This window comes from Jaculus jaculus, chromosome 14 (assembly GCF_020740685.1).
Source record: "Jaculus jaculus isolate mJacJac1 chromosome 14, mJacJac1.mat.Y.cur, whole genome shotgun sequence".
In the NCBI taxonomy this organism is placed as follows: domain Eukaryota; kingdom Metazoa; phylum Chordata; class Mammalia; order Rodentia; family Dipodidae; genus Jaculus; species Jaculus jaculus.
In genome coordinates this window covers 64,200,538-64,222,414 of record NC_059115.1, presented here as the reverse complement: position 1 = coordinate 64,222,414, position 21,877 = coordinate 64,200,538, and the positions used below count along the sequence as shown (strand labels likewise).

Below are 21,877 nucleotides of genomic sequence, written 5' to 3'. Positions count from 1 at the left end.
AAAACTGTTCTGTGAGGGAAATAGGTTGAACACCTGCCATGCAAAGTAACTGAAACCTGCATGAAAGGGGGCATTTCTTTTCTGGGTCTGCATCTTAGGGCCCCTCAGTAGGGTTCTTTGGAGTGCCCGCAGAAACTCTTTCATGGAGTGAGCTCTGGATAGCCACATCTCCGCTCAGGACCACAGGAGGTGGCTGAGAGAAAGACCCATTCCCCACTGCAGCCCTGACACAGTAGAGCTTAGACAATTTCCTTCACAGTCGATAGGTGTTATTATTCTGGTCTTGGGTACACCTTTCAGGAGAGGGGTGCACAGGAGGGGAAGCTTTCTTGAACTCTAACAGTCTTTTCTGGGAAGAGAATAGCCCTGGGAAGAGGGCCATTGGTTGCTTTTGTGGCGAGGTGCTGAGGAGTTGCTAACTCACCATGTGCCCCTCATCTGATCCAGGTGTTCTATTGTTCCACTGAGGACACTTTTGCATATTAAAGATACACATAGGTCTTGTTAGGCTTACTTTTAAATCCCTAAGACCCTTCAAGTCAATTGTCAATAACCTTTTCCCATAGCTATGCTACTATATAGATTGCTATTATATGAATTTAGTTCATTTCAGATTCAGCTTCTTGCTGAGTCAAGTTCTTAGTTCAGTGTGTTAGTGCTAATTAATAGAACACCTACTTTATTTATTTATTTAATTTTTTATTTATTTGAGAGCAACAGACACAGAGAGAAAGACAGACAGAGGGAGAGAGAGAATGGGCACGCCAGGGCTTCCAGCCTCTGCAAACGAACTCCAGACGCGTGTGCCCCCTTGTGCATCTGGCTAAGGTGGGACCTGGGGAACCGAGCCTCGAACCGGGGTCCTTAGGCTTCACAGGCAAGCGCTTAACCGCTAAGCCATCTCTCCAGCCCAAACACCTACTTTTTTAAGCATTCAGGTTTGTGTTGGTTTGAATAGAAAATGTTCCCAAAGCTGGGCGTGGTGGCGCACACCTTTAATCCCAGCATTTGGGAGGCAGAGGCAGGAGGATTGTCATGAGTTCAAGGCTACCCTGAGATTTTGTAGTGAATTCCAGGTCAGCCTGGGCTAAAGTGAGACCCTACCATGAAAAACAAAAACAGAAACAAACAAACATAAAAAAGTTCCCATAACCTCAGGTGTCTGTGACCAGTTTCCTACTTAGTTCTTAGCTTGGGGCATTTGGGAGGTGGAGCCCAGACCTTGGGGTGAGTTCAGAGTTAGCTCATGCTTGTGGGTGCTTGGTGTGGTCTCTCTGCTGTGGATGTATGATGAAGTGAGCCAGCTTCTTGCCATGATGAAGCTTCTCCTGGAATCTGTAATCCTGAAATATGCCCTTTACTCCTATAAGCTGCTGCTTCTGGTCAGGTGCTTGTCCCAGCAATGAGAAGGTAACCATAACAAAGTTCTCCAGAATTTTCTGCTTAGCTTATCATATTGCTTGTAAATGACAATTTTGTTTCTTCTTGTTCAATCTTCCTTTTTCTTTGAAATACATTTGTTTTCTTTTCCTTTAAGTTCTGTAGCCTGTCAGTGAAAACCACATATCTTGCTCCAAAGGGAATAAGAGAATGTTTGTTCTGAGCTAGATATAAGTGACATTGGCCCAGGAGGAGCAAGGCTCCAGGCTGCTCTGAATGGCATGCTTCCTCATGGAAGTGATTCCATGAACTTTAATGTTCACAAAACAGGAGAAAGCCATAAATTAATTCATTTGTCAAGTACTTTGGTATGACATCTAAGCAAGTAGGTTACAGAACAGTGAAATCTCTTGTGTAGGCTTTAGGTGCTATCTCTCACCAACATTCCCTAAAACAACACACTGTATTGCATATTCTGCAGGCTAATTGATTATAACTTTCTTAGTGGTGGAGACTAGGAGTATTGCAGATTGAGAAACAAAGTTATCAGAGCTATTTTATTGTCCCCGTTAGTATCTATTATTGTCCATCTCTGTATCTTTTCCAACATTCTTTTTGACCATTGAGCAAAAATGTTTTGAATTTAAAAAATGGTTATTAGCTTCCACAAAGCCAAAGGACAAGAATGTCATCAGGTAGCATCTAGAACCTATAACAAAAATTTCCTTCTGAGTTGGAAACCTCCTCCCTGTTGACTAGCTGTCAGAATGCTGCATGCAGCCTCTTGGGAGAGAGAAGTCACCAGTGGTGTTAAATCATCTGCAAGCCTTATGGGTGGCCAAATGTGTCAACTGGTGCAATTGTGGCATGTCTGTTATGGAGGAAACCAACTTCTGTCGGATTGGACTAGAGGCCTGCTCCATGGCAGAGGTACATGCCTGGTACTGAAAACTAAGTCAAATGTCTATGGCTGGAGTGGTCATAAACTCAAGGGCAGTGATGACTACTGTTGTCTGGATAAATGCTTATATTATGCCCACCAAACTGTCCTCTAAACACTTATGTTTATGCCCATCTTTCAATGCTAATCTCACTTTTGGTTAGATATGGTGGTGACCACAAAACTTACCATACTACTGAGAAGAAGTGATAGTGGGGTATTTAGCACTTAGTGAGACATCTCAACCACACCCTCCAAGGCTCAGGGTACACTGTGGAAGAGATGGCAGAAAGAATGTAAGTGCCCAAGGAAGGGGAGGACTGCTCACAATTCTGTCTTCTGGACACAAAGTGGTCTTGATATTCATGACCTCACAGTTCCTGATGCTACCTACACGAGATCTGCAAAGTGGGAGGAAAACAGGATGGCATCAAAATAGAAGAGACACTACTTAGAAAGAAGAAGGAATTCAGTGGAGATGGGGTTGGGAGAGGGAAAAGAGAGGGTGGTAAGAAGGATTATGCTCATGGTATATTGTCTATATTTGAGGAAGTTGTCACTACATAGTTTAAAAAACTCTCCCCTGTGGTGTAATCTGCCTACCTGATGTCTGTTAGAGTCTCAGGTCTCGGCTCATCCCTCTCCCTCCTCTACCGACGGGCTGTGCTAACTCTGGGACTCTGGGATTGCCTCCTGCTATTGCCGTTTCAGTTACTTCTGGGCTAAGAAGAGAAAAGGTCACTTTGTCCCAGTTCCCACCTGTGCACACCAGCCAAGGCACCTCCTTTGCAGGGGAGTTTCTCTCCTCTCCATAAAACCCTCTCCTTGGTCCTCACTCTCGATTTTGACTTTCCTGCTCTAGATGAGTGCATACCCTTGTTTTCTCCACTTCTTTTTATTCACACATGCTCTCTCCCTTGATTTCTCTTCTCTTCCCCCTCCATTACCATAAAGTCTTAGATCCAAGAAACTGTTCATCTCGGTCCTCCATTATAAACTATGAAACCTAACAATGTTCCATCATTCTATTTAGTAAAAGCTTTGGTCTGTGATTTTATATTTTTGTTCTGTGACTACAAAATCTTCATGTACCTGCTTCTATATTGGGACATGTCATTCAGGAGAATGTGGATGCATGTTTCTAGGCTGCCACTTATATTGGGTTTAGAATAAACTATCTCATTCCCTTTGAAATGAGAGCTGCATCATGCATCAGTGTCTTATAATATTCTTTAGCTTCAGGGTTGGTGGAAGTTCTTAGTCTGTTCAGTAGTATGTTCCAAATGTTTTACTGAACAGCTACAGAGATGTGAGATCAGCTACAGAGGTGAGTAATAAGTGGCTATTAAAGGGGCAAAAAGACAACTTGAGAGAGTTCTGCCCCTCGATCTGCAACATGCCATTTCTCGATGACTACACAATAGAATCAGTCTACAGCAACTTCTTCTTTTAATTCAAAACACCCTTCCTCCACCTCACTTTCTTCTCTTTTGCTGGATTGGAAGTAGTTGTCTATAAGACTATATCATGGACACTTTATTGTATTAATTGTAGTATAATCTAAATTAATTCTGCCCCAAACAATAGGAATTCAGAGGCAGAAGAAAAAAGATAACTTCCACCAGAGGGAGGACAAAAAAAAAAAAAAAAAAAAAAAAAAAAAAAAAGAAAAAGAAAAAGAGAAAAGAAATTACTTGGCCTGACATTGACAGATACTGGGGTTCTGTGAGCATCTCTGGGGGAGTCCCAGGTTCTCATGTTCCTGAATAGGGAAATGAGCAGAGACACATAGTTACAGAAGAGGCAGAGTGAGTCAATTCGGAGATAAGGGCGGCAAAATGGGCCAGAGCCATGAGGATTTACCAGCTCAAGTGGCAATGCTGTGGGGAGAGTTGGGGCTTCTGTCCCAAAGTGGAGGTTTTTGTGTCACCTGCATGGCACAGACCCCTGTCTGTTACACGTAGTTCTACCTAATCTTTATGCCTCTCACGTCTCGTCGGCATCACTTACCCAGCCAGGAGGGTGTGTGTCAGTGCTGTAATGAACCAGAAGTCACTTTCAGACACTGGGCAGTACCTCTGCACCCGTGCCAGTGGGCATATTCAGCTGGCCTTGGTCAGTGGTTTTGGTGTTGCAGGTCCCAGTCTATTTCTTTGCCAACTGGGTTTTCTTATTGGCTAACACTGTAGCTTTTTCATGAGGCCCTTGTGGGCCTCACTTCCCACCCTACTTTCCTGCCTCAGGCCTATGTTACATGTTCTTAAACAGTACCTGGGAGAGTCAGTGTCTCCTTTTGAAAAATCCCTCTGGAAAATAGGAGAAACCAAGAAACCAAATGAAACAACTAGGATAACATTCAGCTCCAATTCCATTTTTCTCCAACTCAGTCGGTCATAGTAGAATCCTCTTATACCGATTTTGGGTTTTACTCAGAGCCCCACGGTTACATCCTTAATGATCTTCTCATCACCTTAAATCTGACGACGTTTTTCCCAGGAGCTTCTTGAGATGAGGGAATTGTTCCTGAACGTCTGTATTGTTCAGAGTACAGAATCCAAATCTGTGGAATGAAAAATGTTCATCTTTCCTTTGGGAAGAAGCTGTGAAATTGAATTGTATACAAGTCTTATGTCACTTGGCTTTGAGAAGACAGTCATGGGTATTGCGGCTTGCAAAGGAGCAAATCGCCTAGGGCTAAAATCACCCCGTGTTGTGCTTGAAATTGCCTTTCTGTGCTCTGATAAGAATGATGAAGGTTAGAAAGTATTTCAGATTTAGTGATCTAAACCCAGAATCATATTGACTGATGAATTAGGCTGTAGAGCTCTTAGATCGTATTTAATTTGCCTCCTTTTGTAAATTAGATAATTTCTCTGTGGTGTTTTCCTGACATTCAGTGCAAGGAATTAAAGATTTGTAAGGTCAAATTGTTTTATTATATCCACAGGGCCTAACTTGACTAAAACATGTAGACCTTTAACCATTAAGCCCCAGTTTTACATTTTATAGAGATTTAACTTAACGCATGAAACACGCTTACTAGAAGAATGATATAATTTTGTGAATCACAGATACCATATTAGATTTAAGCTGCAAATTACCTACTGTGCTACTGTTTTTCTATTTCCTACCTTTGGTTCCCTGAGGTATAAATATGTGCCATAAAAATTTGGAGGAGAGAAATCAACTCTGTTTGCTCCTCTCCTTCCTACAGCTGCTGGTATTGGAACGAAGATGCCCCAGGTGCATCTGATTCAAATCCAATTCAAAGCCTTGTTTCTTCCAAGGCATCACGTTAGGCACGTGGCAGGTGTTCAGTTCATACCTGGTGATGGACTGAAGTGAAATTGATTAATTCTCTTTAATAAGGAGTCTGGAGACCAGCAGGCCTTTCCCCCTCTGGTTTTTACATGAGAATGGCTGCCTCTTGCATTTGGAGCCATCACCCCCGCTGGACTGGACACACTATGAGACAATGTGGTGAAGATACAATTTCTTGACCTGAGAAATATAATGGGTAAGTTCCATGGTTTTAATTAAACCTTTCCCCCACCCGAGTTTAAATTAAAGCAAGGTAAATAAGGACTATAACAAGTACTGTAGGACTACTTTATAGCCTTGACTTAAAACTCAAGTTTGAACCAGTAATCTCATGAAAAAGAAGCACATCACTGATGTGGAGGCGGCTGCCACCTCTGCTTTGTAGGTTCTTGTTTATTCCTTTCCTGGTGACATTTGGTAGAGCCTAGAGTCACTGCTGACAGCAGGATCCCCAGGACAGCAGGGTGTTTTCTGACTTGTTTTGTCCACAAGTGATACTCTCCCCTCAAAAGCTGACAGCAAAAAGAATTCTGGCTGAATAACAAATGTGCGTGTGCGTATGTGTTGGGGGGGGGGGGAAGCAGTGACAAGCTGACATTCTCCAGAATTTATGCAGTAACCGTTCAAACCACTGTGCCTTGGGCCCTGCTCAACCTGCAGTGAAACATTTAGGAAAACTACTGAAGCCCCGTCAAGTCCAAGCAGTGCAGACAAGCTTCATTTCGGGACTGGCATACAGTTTTAAAAGTTTCTCCCAAAGAAGTGTTTTCATGAATAAGTATACAAACAGAAGCAGCCAAATCCACGATTGAAAGAGAAATATGAAGAAATCAATCACTTCTGTGTAGAAATTACTTTCCACTTAGGTTTTAAAATTAAGCTTGGAAACCAAAAGTACTTATTACTTTTTTTTTCAGGAGAAAGATGGAGTTGGAGGGTTAGATTATGAATCCAAATAGAGATAATTGATTTGGGTGAAATAAAATGTTTTTTAAAATTAATTTGATGTAGGTTACTTGAAATAATCTATTTAAAATCATAAATATAAATCATTATATGTATGTTTTTTAAGTGGAGGAGGCTTAGAGAACAAAAGGAGCTGGGTGATGGCGATGTGGCACTGGACAAAGAAAGAGCCATTGGTGATGAATGTCACCTGCTTGACATTGTGAACCTGTGCATTGTCTCCGTTTCCTGGCGCTCGTAGTGAATGCTTGGTGGAGAAGCTGCGCAGCAAGAGGGTTCTGAGAGGTTCTTTGTGGGCTGACCAACTGAGTGGAGGAGGGAAACCACTGGTGATGTTGTTACCTAAGTTGTTACGGTTAAAGCCTGGGCCCTCACAGCTCACAGTGTTAGAGCATATCTAATTATCTTTGCTTAAAGAGACTAGACATGATACACGCAGGAACACCTGGGAAAGATGAGCATAGAGTTCTAGAGCTTTCGACCCATTCCCCTTCTTTCTCCCCTACGACCTGGCCACACTAGTTCTAGGACTTTGGGACTGCCTCCTGGTATTGTAGTGGAGGATTGCTCTGGGCTGAGAGAAGGAAAGACCACCTCCAGCCCTCAGCCGGCCCATAGCTCTCTGCACACCACCCTAGGGCCCTCCCTCGCAGGGTAGTGTCTCTCCCCATAAAACCCTCTCCATGGCCCTGACTCTTTGTTTTGGCTCTGAAGTTCCAGGTACATAGATCCTCCTTTCTCCCTTATCTATCACTTCTTTCTCTCTCTCTCTCCCTTTCTCTTTGCCTCCATTTTCTATATCCCCCACTATAGTCTTCCATCTAAGAAATTGTCTGCCTGTGAGTTGCCTGATCTGAAACTTCCCTCCCTTTTTTTCAGATCACACCAGTCTATCCTGACTCCATATAAGGCCTTGGGCTCAAGAAACTGTCTGTCTTGGTCCCCATTGCATAGCCCAAACCTAACAGCACCACTAATTGTTTTAATTTGGAGCACACCAGCTCCATAAGCTCTTAAGCTTTGTGTCTTAGAAGGATTATATAATACTAGAGGGACAGAAATATGTTCAACATATAAGAGTGTCTTCTGTATGGTGTTACTACACAGAAGACTTTATATATTACCTCAGTCCTACTTCTGATGCGAAATTTAGAATCTTTGGCTCAGAAGAATAATAACTCTATAACAATGACAAAAAATAGACCTATTGCATTAGAGACCATAAACACACTTATTTTCTAATGTGCAGGCACATATTACACACACACACACACACACACACAGAGAGAGAGAGAGAGAGAGAGAGAGAGAGAGAGAGAGAGAGAGAGAGAAACATACTTTTTCAAGGCAAATGCAGGTAGATCAGATTTTCAAATAGCATGATTGCCAAAATGGCAGGCTTTTTTTTTTTTTTGACTAGCACTAGTTAAAAGTAGCAGAAATGTTAAAATAATTCCACTGGTCATTATGTAAATTGTTAAAGGAAGCACTTGGTGACTTCACATGTATTAAACTTATTGTTAGGTTCTGGGGTCAAAATAGATGGAACTGGGGACAAACCATTTTCTTTGGGCCCAAGACTCTTACTTTAATGCCAGGATCCAAAGTCAGAGAGGGAGAGGGGCGAGGGAGATTTTGAATGCCAGACACATTGAGAGTGGGGATATTAAGGGTCATCAAAACCAAATGGAAGGTATGAGGTGCACCAATTGGGTAAAACTTACCAAAGGTCAGACATTTTTTTAAAAATATTTTTTGTTCATGTTTTATTTATTTATTTGAGAGCGACAGACACAGGGAGAAAGACAGATAGAGGGAGAGAGAGAGAGAATGGGAGCGCCAGGGCCTCCAGCCACTGCAAACGAACCCCAGACGTGTGCGCCCCCTTGTGCATCTGGCTAACGTGGGACCTGGGAAACCGAGCCTCGAACTGGGGTCCTTAGGCTTCACAGGCAAGCGATTAACCGCTAAGCCATCTCTCCAGCCCAGTTTTTGAGAATCCAAAACAAAGAATGCAAACACTCCTTTCCTCTTTTTATCCCAGAGAGATAGAGAAAAGCAGCTAATGCCAGATGAAGTAGCAAAGTAATAAATGTCCCTGGAATTGATACAGATTAAGAGCAAGATTACATTTTTTAAAGCAGATAGTCCGTTTAGAGACACAAAAACACAAGAACATATGTGATGACCTGTCCTATGAGACTAAAGTCGGGATGACAGCCCTAGATGCAGACCTAGAACCCGTTATGTCCCGCTTCCTTGCTTTCCTAACGTGGGCTTGTGGTGGGAAGGCGTTACTCCAAGGTCACCAGGTACTTGATTTTCTAACTGGGCAAAAGCGCCACACAAGGTTCTTGGCTTTAAATCAATATTAACTTTTCCAAAACAGCTTGATTTCTAAAGGATTTGATTCACTGCCCTTACATTCTTTCCCCTGTCTTGTCTGCTCTGGTGGGATGAGTGAACCCTCTCCCTTGCCCTTCCCCAGACTCAGCGGGATGCGATGGCTCTCAACAGTCCTCCACCTTAGAGGACTCTGCTGCTTTTCTCCTTAGTTGAAAAGTGCTCTCGGGCTGGAGAGATGGCTTAGTGGTTAAGTGCTTGCCTGTGAAGCCTAAGGACCTCGGTTCGAGGCTTGATTCCTCAGGACCCACGTTAGCCAGATGCACAAGGGGGCGCATGTGTCTGGAGTTTGTTTGCAGGGGCTAGAGGCCCTGGTGCACCCATTCTTTCTCTCTCTCTTCCTCTTTCTCTCTCTGTCACTGTCTAAATAAATAAAAATAAAAAATTAAAAAAAAAGAAAAAAAGAAAAGTGCTCTCTTTCCTCCTCTTAGAATTGAGTGAAGAACAAAGTAAAGTGTCCCATTTTCCCATTCTAGGTTATTTTAAATTTAATTTTCTTTTTCCATGAACCAAGCAAGCACATGACCCCTCCTAGCTCCATGTCCACTTCTGGCTGCCCTGGTCTGCTAGCTGCTAGGGGGCAATATGGACCTGAGAAGGGCTCAGCACACTCTGGCCAGGGAGGGTATGTTCTGGGGAGACCCAAGGGATGATCATGGTCTCTGCTCTGGATCTGATCTGCCTCAGCTATAAGAGCCATGGTCGCCACCCCTCCCACATTATCACTGCTCTCCTAGCTACAAAGGAAACAAACAACAAAAAACTGTCCATTTAAATTCAGCTTAAAACCTGTTTGAAAACCAAGTTAGGCTTTTCCTTTAAGATGTAAGTTTTCTGACTAGAAGGAAAAGCAGAGATAAAACTCCAAGATATAGTGATAGGGACTTTCTCAATAATACCCCAGTAAGTCTAGGGAGTAAGACTGACACTCAACAATTGGAATCTCATGAAACTTAAAAGCTATTATTGTACAGCTAAGCAAGCCATCAATAGAGTCAATATACAACCTAAAGAATGGGAGAAAGTCTTCTCTAGGTATGCATCTGACAGAGGTTTAATATCTAGAATATATTGAAAGAACTCAACAACTAATTAATAAAAATATCAATCAGTCCACTCAAAAACTAGGGCAGGGCACTGAAGGGAGCTTTTAAAGGAAGGAATACAAATGACCAATAAATACCTAAAAAGATGCTCAACATCTTTAGTGATCAGGGAAATGAAAATTACAACTATTTTGAGATTCCATCTCATTCCAGTTAGAATGGCTATAATCAAGAAAACAAATGGGGGGCTGGAGAGATGGCTTAGTGGTTAAACGCTTGTCTGTGAAGCCTAAGGACCCTGGTTTGAGGCTCAATTCCCCAGGACCCATGTAATCCAGATGCACAAATGGGCAAATTGGGGGGGGGGGGCGCATGCATCTGGAGTTTGGTTGCAGTGCCTGGAGGCCCTGGAGTGCCCATTCTCTATCTGCCCATTTGTCTGTCTGTCATTCTCAAATAAATAAATAAAAAATAAACAAAAATTTAAAAAAGTATATAAAAAGAAAACAAATGGCAACAAATGCTGGTGAGGATGTGTGAAACGTGGAGCCTTTGTACACTATTGGTGAGAATGTAACCTGTACAGCCATTGTGGAAATCAGTGTGGAGGTTCTTTAAAAATGTAAAAGTTTTATCTACTATTTGGCTCAGCTATACTACTCTTAGGCTTATACCCTAGACTCTATTCTTCCCTATGGTGATACTTGTTCAGCCATGCTTGTTGCTGCTCTATTCACAGTAGCTAGGAAATGGCATTAGCCCAGGTGTCCATCAACTGATGAATGGACAATGAGCATGTAGAGCATATACACAATGCAATTCTACTCAGCAGTCAGGAAAAATTGAAAAAAAAATTCTACTCAGCATCAGGAAAAATTAGAAAAAATTCTACTCAGCAGTCAGGAAAAAATTTTAAAAAGTTATACTCAGCAGTCAGGAAAAATTAAAAAAAATTCTACTCAGCAGTAAGGAAAATTAAAAAAGATTCTACTCAGTAGTAAGGAAAAATTTAAAAAAATTTCTACTCAGCAGAAAGAATTTAACGCTTTAGAATTTTTTTGGTAGTGTCTTAAATGTCAGTTTTGTATAGAAGCATGTTGTCTATGAATAGGGCTTTTTGACTTCTTTCCAATTTGCATCCCTTTTATTTCTTTCTCTTGTCTTATTGCTTGGGCTAGGACTTCTAGTACTATGTTAAAGAACAGAGGTGAGAGCAGACACCCCTGTCTTGTTCCCAATCTTAACAGAAACTCTTTGAGTTTTTCACTATTTTGTATGAATTGGATTTTAGGCACTTTATAAATTGCTTTTATTATGTTGGGATATGGTACTTTCATCCCTAGTCTCTCCAGCATTTTGATCATGAAGTGATGCTGTAATTGTTGAAAGCCTTCTCTGCATCTATTGAAGTTATCATGTGGTTCTTGAGTTTAAGTTATTTATGTGGTATATTACATTTATAGATTTCTATATATTGAGCCATCCCTGAATCCCTGGGATGATGCCTGCTTGATTGAGGTGGATAATGCTTTCTATGTGTTCTTGAATTCAGTTTGTGAGGATTTTATTGAGAATTTATTTATTTATTTATTTTTATTAATTAATTTTATACTCAGTGAATACAGTCAAGTTGGTACCATTGTTAGGCTCATCCATGTCCTACCCCCTCCCCTGGCCTCTCCTTGTTGCAGTATATGGGTCATGCATTGTGGAGTTAGCCCACAGTTATGGGTAGGAGAAGTGTCTCTGCATATCATGACTCAACGTGTGGCTCTGACTTTCTTTCTTCCCCTTCTTCCACAAAATTTCCCTGAGCCATGTTGGGTTCATTTTGGGTCTGCTTCAGTGATGAGCTGTTGGGGGCCTCTGGGTCTCTGGATATCTGATTTGGTAGGAGTTCATTGTTTTCTGTGTTGATCTCCTTCACCCTTGTCTAAGTTTATTAGGTATATCAGTCTATAATTTTCTTTTCTTGTGTCTGTCTGGTTTTGGCATGGGAGTAGTGTTGGATTCATAGGAGTTCAAGGGTATTCCCTCTATTCCAATTTTGTAAAAAGTAGAGAAAAAGTGGTTTTAGTTCTTTGATGAAGGTTTGGTAGAATTCAGTCAAGAATCCATCAGGTCCTGGCCCTTTTGTTGTTGTGAGGTTTTTAATTACATTTTCAATCTTGGTTATAGTAGGTTTGTTTAGGAAACTTATCTGTTCTGAGTTTAGTTTTGATAGGTGATACAAATTCATTCATTTATTCCAGGTTACTCAATTTTGTGAAATAGAGGTTTTGAAAATATGTCCTGATAATTCTTCTAATTTCATTGGGATTGCTCCACTTTTGTTTCTAATCTTGTAATTTGAGACCTTTCTGTTTTAATTTTGATCAAATTGGCCTAGGGTTTATCTATTTTGTTTATTTATTTATTTTTTCAAAGCCAGTACTTTGTTTTGTCCATTTTTTTTTCCTAGTTTTTCAAGGTAGGGTCTCACTCTAGCTCAGGTTGACCTGGAATTCACTATGTAGTCTCAGGGTGGCCTTAAACTCATGGCTATCCCCCTACCTCTGTCTCCCAAGTGTTGGAATTAAAGGCATGCACCACCACGCCTGGTTCTGTTTTGTCCATTTTTATTTTTAAAAAAAATTTTTTTTAAAACTTTTATTTATTTGAGAGCGACAGACACAGAAAGACATAGAGGGAGAGAGAGAGAATGGGCGCGCCAGGGCTTCCAGCCCTGTTTTGTCCATTTTTAAATTAATTTCTTATTTTCCAATTCATTGATTTCTCCTCTGATCTTAATTATTTATTTATATTAGGAACTCTTAGGATTGGGTTGTTATTGTTTTTCCAGTGCTTTTAGGAGGATGGTTAGGTTGTTAATTTGAGATCTTTCTGTCTTTGTCATGAAGGATTTAGTGGTATAAAATTTCCCCATAGGACTGCTTTTATTGTGTTGTATAAATTCTGGTGTGTTGCTTTTTCATTATCATTCAGTTACAGAAATTTCACTATTTCCTTTTCTATCTCTTCTATGACTCATTTATTGTCTACAAGCACGTTGTTCAGTCTCCAGGAGCTGGTGTGTTTTCTCCTGCTCCTTTTATTGTTAATTTCTAGCTATAATGCATTGTGGTAAGATATAACACAGGGAGTTATGTGAATTTTCCTGAATTTGTGGGGGCATGATTTATGACCTAATATATGATATATTTTAGAGAGGGTTACATTAGCTGCTGAGAAGAATGTGTATTCTGTGAAATTAGGGTGGAATGTTCTATAGATGTTGGCTAGGTCCAGTTGATCTATGGTGTTGTTAAGCTTCGTTGTTTCCCTGTTAATTTTCTACTTGGATGATCTGTGTATTTATAATAGTGGAGTCTTCAAGTCTCCTACTATGATGGTATTGGGATTTATTTCTGGTTTGTTGTCAAGTAGATTTTGCTTTATAAAATGCTGTGCACTTGTGTTTGGGGTATATAAACTTATGATTGTGATATCCTCTTGTTCCTTCATTTTCTTCATGAGTAAGAAGTGGCCTTCTCTGTCTTTTTTGATAACTTTTGGTTTTAAGTCTATTTTGTCAGATACCAGTGTAGCCAAACCTGCTTGTTTCTTATTTCCTTTTGTTTGGAAAATCACTTTGCATCTTTTCACCCTGGGGAGATGCCTATTCTTTCTTTTTAATTTTTTTTTATTAACAACTTCCATGACTATAAACAATATCCCATGGCAATGCCCTCCCTTCCCCACCTTTCCCCTTTGAAACTCCATTCTCCATCATATCCCCTCCCCCTCTCAATCAGTCTCTTTTATTTTGATGTCATGATCTTTTCCTCCATTATGATGGTCTTGTGTAGGTAGTGTCAGGCACTGTGAGGTCATGGATATCCAGGCCATTTTGTCTTGGGGGAGCATGTTGTAAGGAGTTCTCCCCTTCCTTTGGCTCTTACATTATTTCTGCCACCTCTTCCACAATGGACCCTGAGCCTTGGAAGGTGTGATAGAGATATTGCAGTGCTGAGCAATCCTGTCACTTCTTTCCAGCACCATGATGCCTTCTGAGTCATCCCAAGGTCACTGCCATCTGAAAAGAGAAGGTTCTCTACCAAATGTGAGAGTAGCATTAATATATGGGTATGAACATTAAGAGAAGTGATTATTGGACAGTTTGATAAGCATAGTATATACATTTAGCCACACAGCAGCAGACATTACACCCCTAGGGCTCATGACTACCCCTGTTTTAGGTTTTCAGTATCAGGGGTGTATTCCCTCCCATGGAGCGGGCCTCCAGTCCAATTAGAGGGCAGTTGGTTTCCACCATGACAGACATGCCACTATTGCACCCATTGACTCATTTGGCCTGGCTGGCAAGACTTGTATTGTCCACTGTTGAATATCTTCACTGATGATTTCTCTCTCTTCCATTGAACTGCATGCATAATAGCTTCTTCCAGCTTTCTGTCAGATGGTCTACATGGAGGAGGTTATCAGCTCAGTTCCATCAGGATTTCTCAGTGGCCTTGCAGCCCAAGTATGTGGAGTCTTCAGCAATAGGGTCTTACCATCTATTCCTGGTGGGAAACCAAGGGCCTCAGCAATGGCCTATAATGTTTTGGGGATATCAGGGATCTCCCTGTCCAGTAACTCACTGGAAAGTATCCAATCCCTGACACTGAAAATTTTCTAGCAACAATCTACAGCTCCTGAGTGTTCCATTGTCCAAAAAGTTAGGTTTCCATATGATTTGTTTATATCCTCTTAGATTTTGATTAGCCCTCCCCCCACCTTTCCTTTACTCAATCTCTTCCCCTGATCTCACTAGGGCCTTTTCACCCCCATTAATCTAGTCTTCTATTTACATATACATAATACCATCCTATTAATTACCCCCTCCCTTCCTTTCTCTTCCAGTTTTATAGGATTCTGCAAGCTTTTCATCTCTAAAAAGTTATTTAAGTTTTAGGATTCAAAAATTACATTCATCAAAAGAAATGTCCAGTATTTTCTTCTATAGCTTCAAACTTTCTACATTCAATTAATTTGACTGTTCAATGCTACTACAGACAAACCTGACATAATTGAACTTCTTTTTTTTTCTTTTTTTTACTTGTTTTTATTTTAATTTATTTATTTGAGAGTGACAGAGAGAGAGAGAAAGAGGCAGATAGACAGAGAGAGAATGGGTACGCCAGGGCCTCTGGCCACTGCAAACAAACCCCAGATGCATGCGCCCCCTTGTGCATCTGGCTAACATGGGTCCTGGGGAATCGAGCCTTGAACTGGGGTCCTTAGGCTTCACAGGCAAGTGTTTGACCACTAAGCCATCTCGCCAGCCCATAATTGAACTTCTTAATGTGTTCTCTTCAATGAAAGAAAATCTAAAAAGGAATTCATCATAAGTACAGATCTTTAATAAATACCTACTACAATTTCTGGCACAAAAGCTTCAAAGATGTTGTTTTTGTCCTCATACAATTAATTAGGAATTCTCTGTAAAGGCAAAGAAAATTCACAAAGCATAACACTAGGCTTCCCTTGTTTTTTTTGAGGCAAGCTGAACGACTGCTTTTTAAAATGTGTGTGTGTGTGTGTATCTGTGTGTGTGTGTGTGTGTGTGAGAGAGAGAGAGAGAGAGAGAGAGAGAGAGAGAAAATATTGGCATGCCAGAGCCTCCAGTCACTACAATCAAACTCCAGATGTGTGCGCCCCCTTGTGCACACGTGTGACACTGTGCACTTGCGTCACTGTGCATCTGGCTTACACGGGACCTGGAGAGTCAAACATGAGTCTTTAGGCTTTGCAGGCAAGCGCCTTAACAGTTAAGTCATCTCTCAAGCCCTAGGCTTATCTTTTACTCAATATGTTTCAGAACTCAAAATGACAGTTGCATCTGGAAGAGTGTATAACAAAAAGGGTGGAAAGTGGCAACACAACTGACCAAGTATAGATGCTAAATAAACCAGGGATGGATGCTTTGAAAGACCAGGAAGTGTTAGAATCTTGGGAAAAATCCATAATTAAAAAAGAGTGATTGGAGATAACGCCCTTCACTGCAACCCTCCATTATCAGTAGCATCTTGGGCTGTAGGAAGGAGATCTTGACTGTGATCTGTATCAACTATAGTAAGGAGAAGGTGATCTTCTTCTGTATCTGCAATGATAATCTTCATATCTGCCATAGCCTCTATGTATCCTGTATCATAGTAAGAATCTAGACCTCTACCATCACCACCTCTGTTGTCACCACCATTATGAATGGGCCTGTCTGTGTGGATGCCTGGCTTAGGTGTGTGTGCCTTACTGGTGATTGAATAATGTACACAAATTCTTCTACCATCCAATCCCATCCTATTTGCCCTTTCTGCAGCCTCCTTGGAGTCATTTGTTCTCTCAAAGTACACAAAAGCACATCCACATGATTGCCCAGTTTGCTGATCATAAACCACATTGACACCTCTCAATGGTCCATATCGAGATAATACTTCACAAAGATCTCTCTCTGTTGTGTACAAGCTAAGGCCAAACACTCTCAGATTAAGTGTTGGGATCTGGATTTGTCTGACTGCCAGTAGTATGTCTTCTCTGGTTAGACATTGGAGAGTGACTTTGGCTCCTTCGCCATTGATATTCTGGTGTATAGGACCTACTTCAAGATCATCTCCTATGAGCGTGGCATCTGGATCATATGGAAAGTTCATGAGAATGCCTCCGTGACCTTGACCTGAACTTGGATCTTGATAGAGAATGGGATTCAGAGTGTTTGGAAACCCTTGGTGGACTATGAGAGCTCCACCTGCTCTCAGACTTTACACGAGCAGGAATTCCCGTTGGAGATTTTGACCAAGAGAGAGACTCTCTGCCCTTAACGTTGTTCTCCTTGACCTCATTTGTTGTTGGCCACATAGTCCCCAGAACTAAAGGGGAGAGACAAATTGTCAGCTTGAGGCTCATGGCCTAACCAACCAACCCTCCATCTGGGCTGTGGGGAGAAGAAAACAGTCCAGAAATAGTGGTTGCTGGGCTCTACTCCTGCCTGCTCGCAGGCTCCCGCAAAATCAGGGGGTGTCTATTCTTAATGTACGGTGGGTTTCTTGAAGACAGCAGTTGAACAGATCCATTTTTCTTTTTAAATTCTTATTCCTTTGATTTTTTTGAGGTAGGGTTTCATTCTAGTTCAGGCCGACCTGGAATTCACTATGTAGTCTCAGGGTGGCCTTGAACACATGATGATCCTCCTACCTCTGCCTTCTGAGTGCTGGGATTAAAGGCAGGCATTTTCTGATTTACCTAGTTAACCTGGCTGGCTGGCTTTCTTTCTCTCTCTCTCTCTTCCCTCCTTCTTTGCTTCCTTCCTTGCTTCCTTCCTTGCTTCCTTCCTTGCTTCCTTCCTTGCATCCTTCCTTGCTTCCTTCCTTGCTTCCTTCCTTGCTTCCTTCCTTCCTTCCTTCCTTCCTTCCTTCCTTCCTTCCTTCCTTCCTTCCTTCCTTCCTTCCTTCCTTCCTTCCTCCCTCCCTCCCTCCCTCCCTCCCTCCCTCCCTCCCTCCCTCCTTCCCTCCCTTCTTCTTTCTTTCTTTCTTTCTTTCTTTCTTTCTTTCTTTCTTTCTTTCTTTCTTTCTTTCTTTCTTTCTTTCTTTCTTTCTTTCTTGTGAGACAGAGAATGGGCCTCCAGCTGCTGCACACAAACTCCAGATGCATGTGCCCCCTTGTACATCTGGCTATGTGGGTCCTGGGGAATTGAACTTGGGTCCTTTGGCTTTGCAGGCAAACTCCTTCACTGCTCAGCCATCCCTCCAGCCCCTCTTTTTAAACATTTATTTTACAGAGAGAGAGAGAGAGAGAGAGAGAAAGTGGGAGAGAGAGAGAGAGAGAGAGAGAGAGAGAGAGAGAGAGAGAGAGAGGATGAGCATGCCAGGACCTTCAGCCACTGCAAATGAACTCCAGATGCATGTGCCACTTTCTACTTCTGGCTTACTTGGGTACTGGGGAATCAAACCTGGGTCCTTTGGCTTTCCTGGCAAGCACCTTACCCACTAAGCCATCTCTCCTTGGTGTGAGAAACTGGTGGATTGTTGCAACCTAGCCGTGCTGCAGAGCATGTACAAAGTGGACAGATTCCCTGTATGTACACCCTACCCACTGCGGAGGAGGTCTGGTAGATACCCTCTGCTACTAGAGCCCCAAATTTTGACTTTCTCCCCTGAAGTTCTAAGATGGTTACTAATCTGCCATCTTGACCATGAGTCTTTGAGGTTATTTCTTTATAGCTATGTTCTGGACTTCCTCTTTCTTATGGGAGGAAGGTAGCCAGATTTGGTGAGCAATATGTTCTTATATGAATAACAGGTCCCTTATGGGACAACCTGATATCATCAGATCAATCTCAGTGAACTGAATTTTAACTTGGAGATTATCAGATGTGGTTACATGAACAAATTTAACAACTAATTACAAAAAATTGAATCTGAATTACTTTTATCACACAATGTCATTTGGAATTTAAACAGACTCTTTTACATGGTATTTATGTCTCAAAATGTCTGAAAACTACATTCTAGCAAGAGATACCCGAGCTTTAGTAACTTTGAACGGTGAAAAATCTTGTAAGTAATCAAAGAAGAGAGAAAATATAGAGAACTACACCATATATATACATACATACATACATACATACATATATATATATAGACCCTTTTGTCGCCATAGCTATCTTTAGCACTTCCATGTCTTGGGTCAAACCACTCTGATCTCTGTAATCACACAGGAAATCTCTTTTCAGTTTAACTCTCATAGCCTCTTTATATACAATCTTGTAACCTTTTTTACAAAATACTTTAACTTTCTAATTTATTTCTATTTGGAACAATCTTTTACCTTTTAAAGTCCTTTCTCATCTAAAATATTTTTTCTTTTAATCTTTGCTTATAACTGTTGAATTGGAGCATAGAAATTATACATAATATATCTTAAACATCTAACAGTTATAAGTCACCAGTTCTGTGTTCTATCAACAAACCCAAATCAATTTGTCATAGATTTGAGTTATGACAAAATTTTGAACTTTCTATTGACTCTTTAATGCAATTAAAAATCAGTGTTGATGTTTGGTATTTTAGTTCATCCTTTAGAACATCTGTCTACTGTTGTAGTAAGCATGAATTAAAATTGCCTTTTTAATATTTTATATTTATTTATTTGACAGAGAAACAGGGAGAGGGAGGGAGGGAGGGAGAGAGAGAGAGAGAGAGAGGGAGGGAGAGAGGGAGAGGGAGAGGGAGAGGGAGAGGGAGAGGGAGAGAGAGAGAGAGAGAGAGAATGGGCATGCCAGGGCCTCCAGCCATGGCAGAAAAACTCCAGGTTCAGCCCCTTGTGCATCTGGTTAACGTGGGTCCTGGGGAATTGAACCTGGGTCCTTCGGCTTTGCAGGCAAATGCCTTAACTGCTAAGCCATCCCTCCAGCCCCCAAACATTTCTTTTTTTTTTTAAAGCTAAAAACATTGAGATGAATTATTTAAAATATATTGTAATTACATTTTATTTTTTTTAATTTTTTTTGTTCATTTTTATTTATTTATATGAGAGGGACAGAGAGAAAGAGGCAGATAGAGAGAGTGAGATTGAGAATGGGCACGCCAGGGCTTCCAGCCACTGCAAACGAACTCCAGACGCGTGCGCCCCCTTGTGCATCTGGCTAACGTGGGTCCAGGGGAATCGAGCCTCGAACCGAGGTCCTTAGGCTTCACAGGCAAGTGCTTAGCCGCTATGCCATCTCTCCAGCCCTGTACTTACATTTTAAAAAAATTTATTTATTTATTTATTTGAGAGCGACAGACACAGAGAGAAAGACAGATAGAGGGAGAGAGAGAGAATGGGCGCGCCAGGGCTTTCAGCCTCTGCAAACAAACTCCAGACGCATGCGCCCCCTTGTGCATCTGGCTAACGTGGGACCTGGGGAACCGAGCCTCGAACCGGGGTCCTTAGGCTTCACAGGCAAGTGCTTAACCGCTAAGCCATCTCTCCAGCCCTGTAATTACATTTTTACCAATTTAACCTCACCTTAAAGTACATCCATGCACCTGCATACATTTTTTAGTGGCTTTAGCCCTTGAAATATTTTGCTTTTCTTTCCTTTGTCACAGAGCCAGGGTTCCAGCCTGTTTCAGGAGAAAGGTCTTGGAGGACACATAAGATAAACCTACTTGGGTCTGAAATGGAGAAGGTTATCCTGTCTCAGAATCCATCTCTCTACATGTTTAAACAGCACATGAGACTTTATTAATGCCATTTACAGTTCAGTGAGCAAAATAATCAAGAGAAAACAAAGAAGGAGCAAAAAAAATCTCAGTGTGTTAACTAACCCTGATTTAAAGTTTCAGTAGCCTTGTATGGCACTTTCATTTAGTTCTAAAAATTATTAAGTTGTATTAAAAATAATATTTCCTGGGCTGGAGGCCATTTTGCTAATCTCCAGTTTATATTTAAGCCAGGCTAAAGTGCAGAAAGTCATGCATTTTTTTTTAAGTCATTTGGATCAAAGAAATCTTAATAGTAAGGACACAGCCCACGACAAAAGATGATATATTGGAATGTCTTCCATATTTCTTTGTTTTCTTCTCTAGGCCATCCTCCAGAAACTTCTTTTTCTCCTTTAGTGTGGTCACAAAGAGAGCCAAGACCTATTTGGACTAGTTGCTCTTACGATGTGGTCTGGGTTCCCTGGATCTTGTTCCCCTCATGAGTGATGATGAGGGTGGGTGCAGCCTACATGGCCCTTATCATTGTGATTCCATATACCTCTTAATACCCTGGGATTGGAACAACCTCTCTTGTATTTTGCCTGGTTGATCATAGCCTGCCTGTGCAAGGACCCATCATCACAAAAACTTTTGAGTAAATATTGAGTCTTAGTGTCAGGGAAGTCAAATAATTTCTTTTCTTTCTTTTTTTTTTTTGATTTTCGACATAGGGTCTCACTCTGCTCCAGGCTGCCCTAGAATTAACTATGTAGTCTCAGGGTGGCCTTGAACTCACTGTGATCCTCCTACCTCTGCCTCCCGAGTGCTGGGATTAAAGGCGTGCGTCACCACGCTCAGCTTCAAATAATTTCTAATAACTATCATGAGGCGTGGACAGCCTCAGCCCACTTATGCGTTGAGCCTCTAATATTCTCTTAAAGCATTACCCTTGACTCTTTCCCTCAGTTCATGAGCTGTCCATCTATATTACACTCAGGGTGAATTCCCATTTAAAGTGGGCTGTCTATTGGGCTGTCTGGATTAAAGGAGCTGTAATTTGCCACATGAAGCACAGAGAACAAGTCTATAAAAGAACATTCTACCTCAGCCAGAACAAAAGGCCGAGCGACCACAGGTAGATGATTGTCATTAGAACCCTGCAGAGCCCAGGTTTCTGGTTTCCTGCCCATGTATACTGATTTTGCCTTAGAGGCTTATGTGAAAAGCCATACCAGGTGGGATCTTGTTTCCTTCAAACTTAGCCTTGGGCAACAAGCACCAGTTCCTTTCGCACACACCAGTGTAGAGCGTTTTTATTTTTTAAAGTTTTTTTTTTTAACCAAGGCATAAACATAGTCAGTGTTACACAGAGCACATACACATAGAGCCTGCTTCTGGTTTAACAAGCAGGCAGACGAGGAAAACAGAGGAAGGTTTAGTCTGGTTCACATGTACCTAGTTCCAATGCAGAAGGGACTGGCAAAGAAGAAAAGAGAGAAGAATGGGAGGTAAGGAATCATACCTCCTGCTGGTAGTTGAGGAGGGTGGAGACTAGACAAGGTAAAGTTAGAGCAGGAAAAAGCTCGTTGGTCCAA

General features: G+C 41.5%; 1 pseudogene; it reads right to left on the bottom strand.

Annotated features, from left to right (window-relative positions):
- Positions 1 to 16,116: 16,116 nt before the first annotated feature.
- LOC101606236 lies at positions 16,117 to 16,953 on the bottom strand (annotated as a pseudogene).
- Positions 16,954 to 21,877: the final 4,924 nt, after the last annotated feature.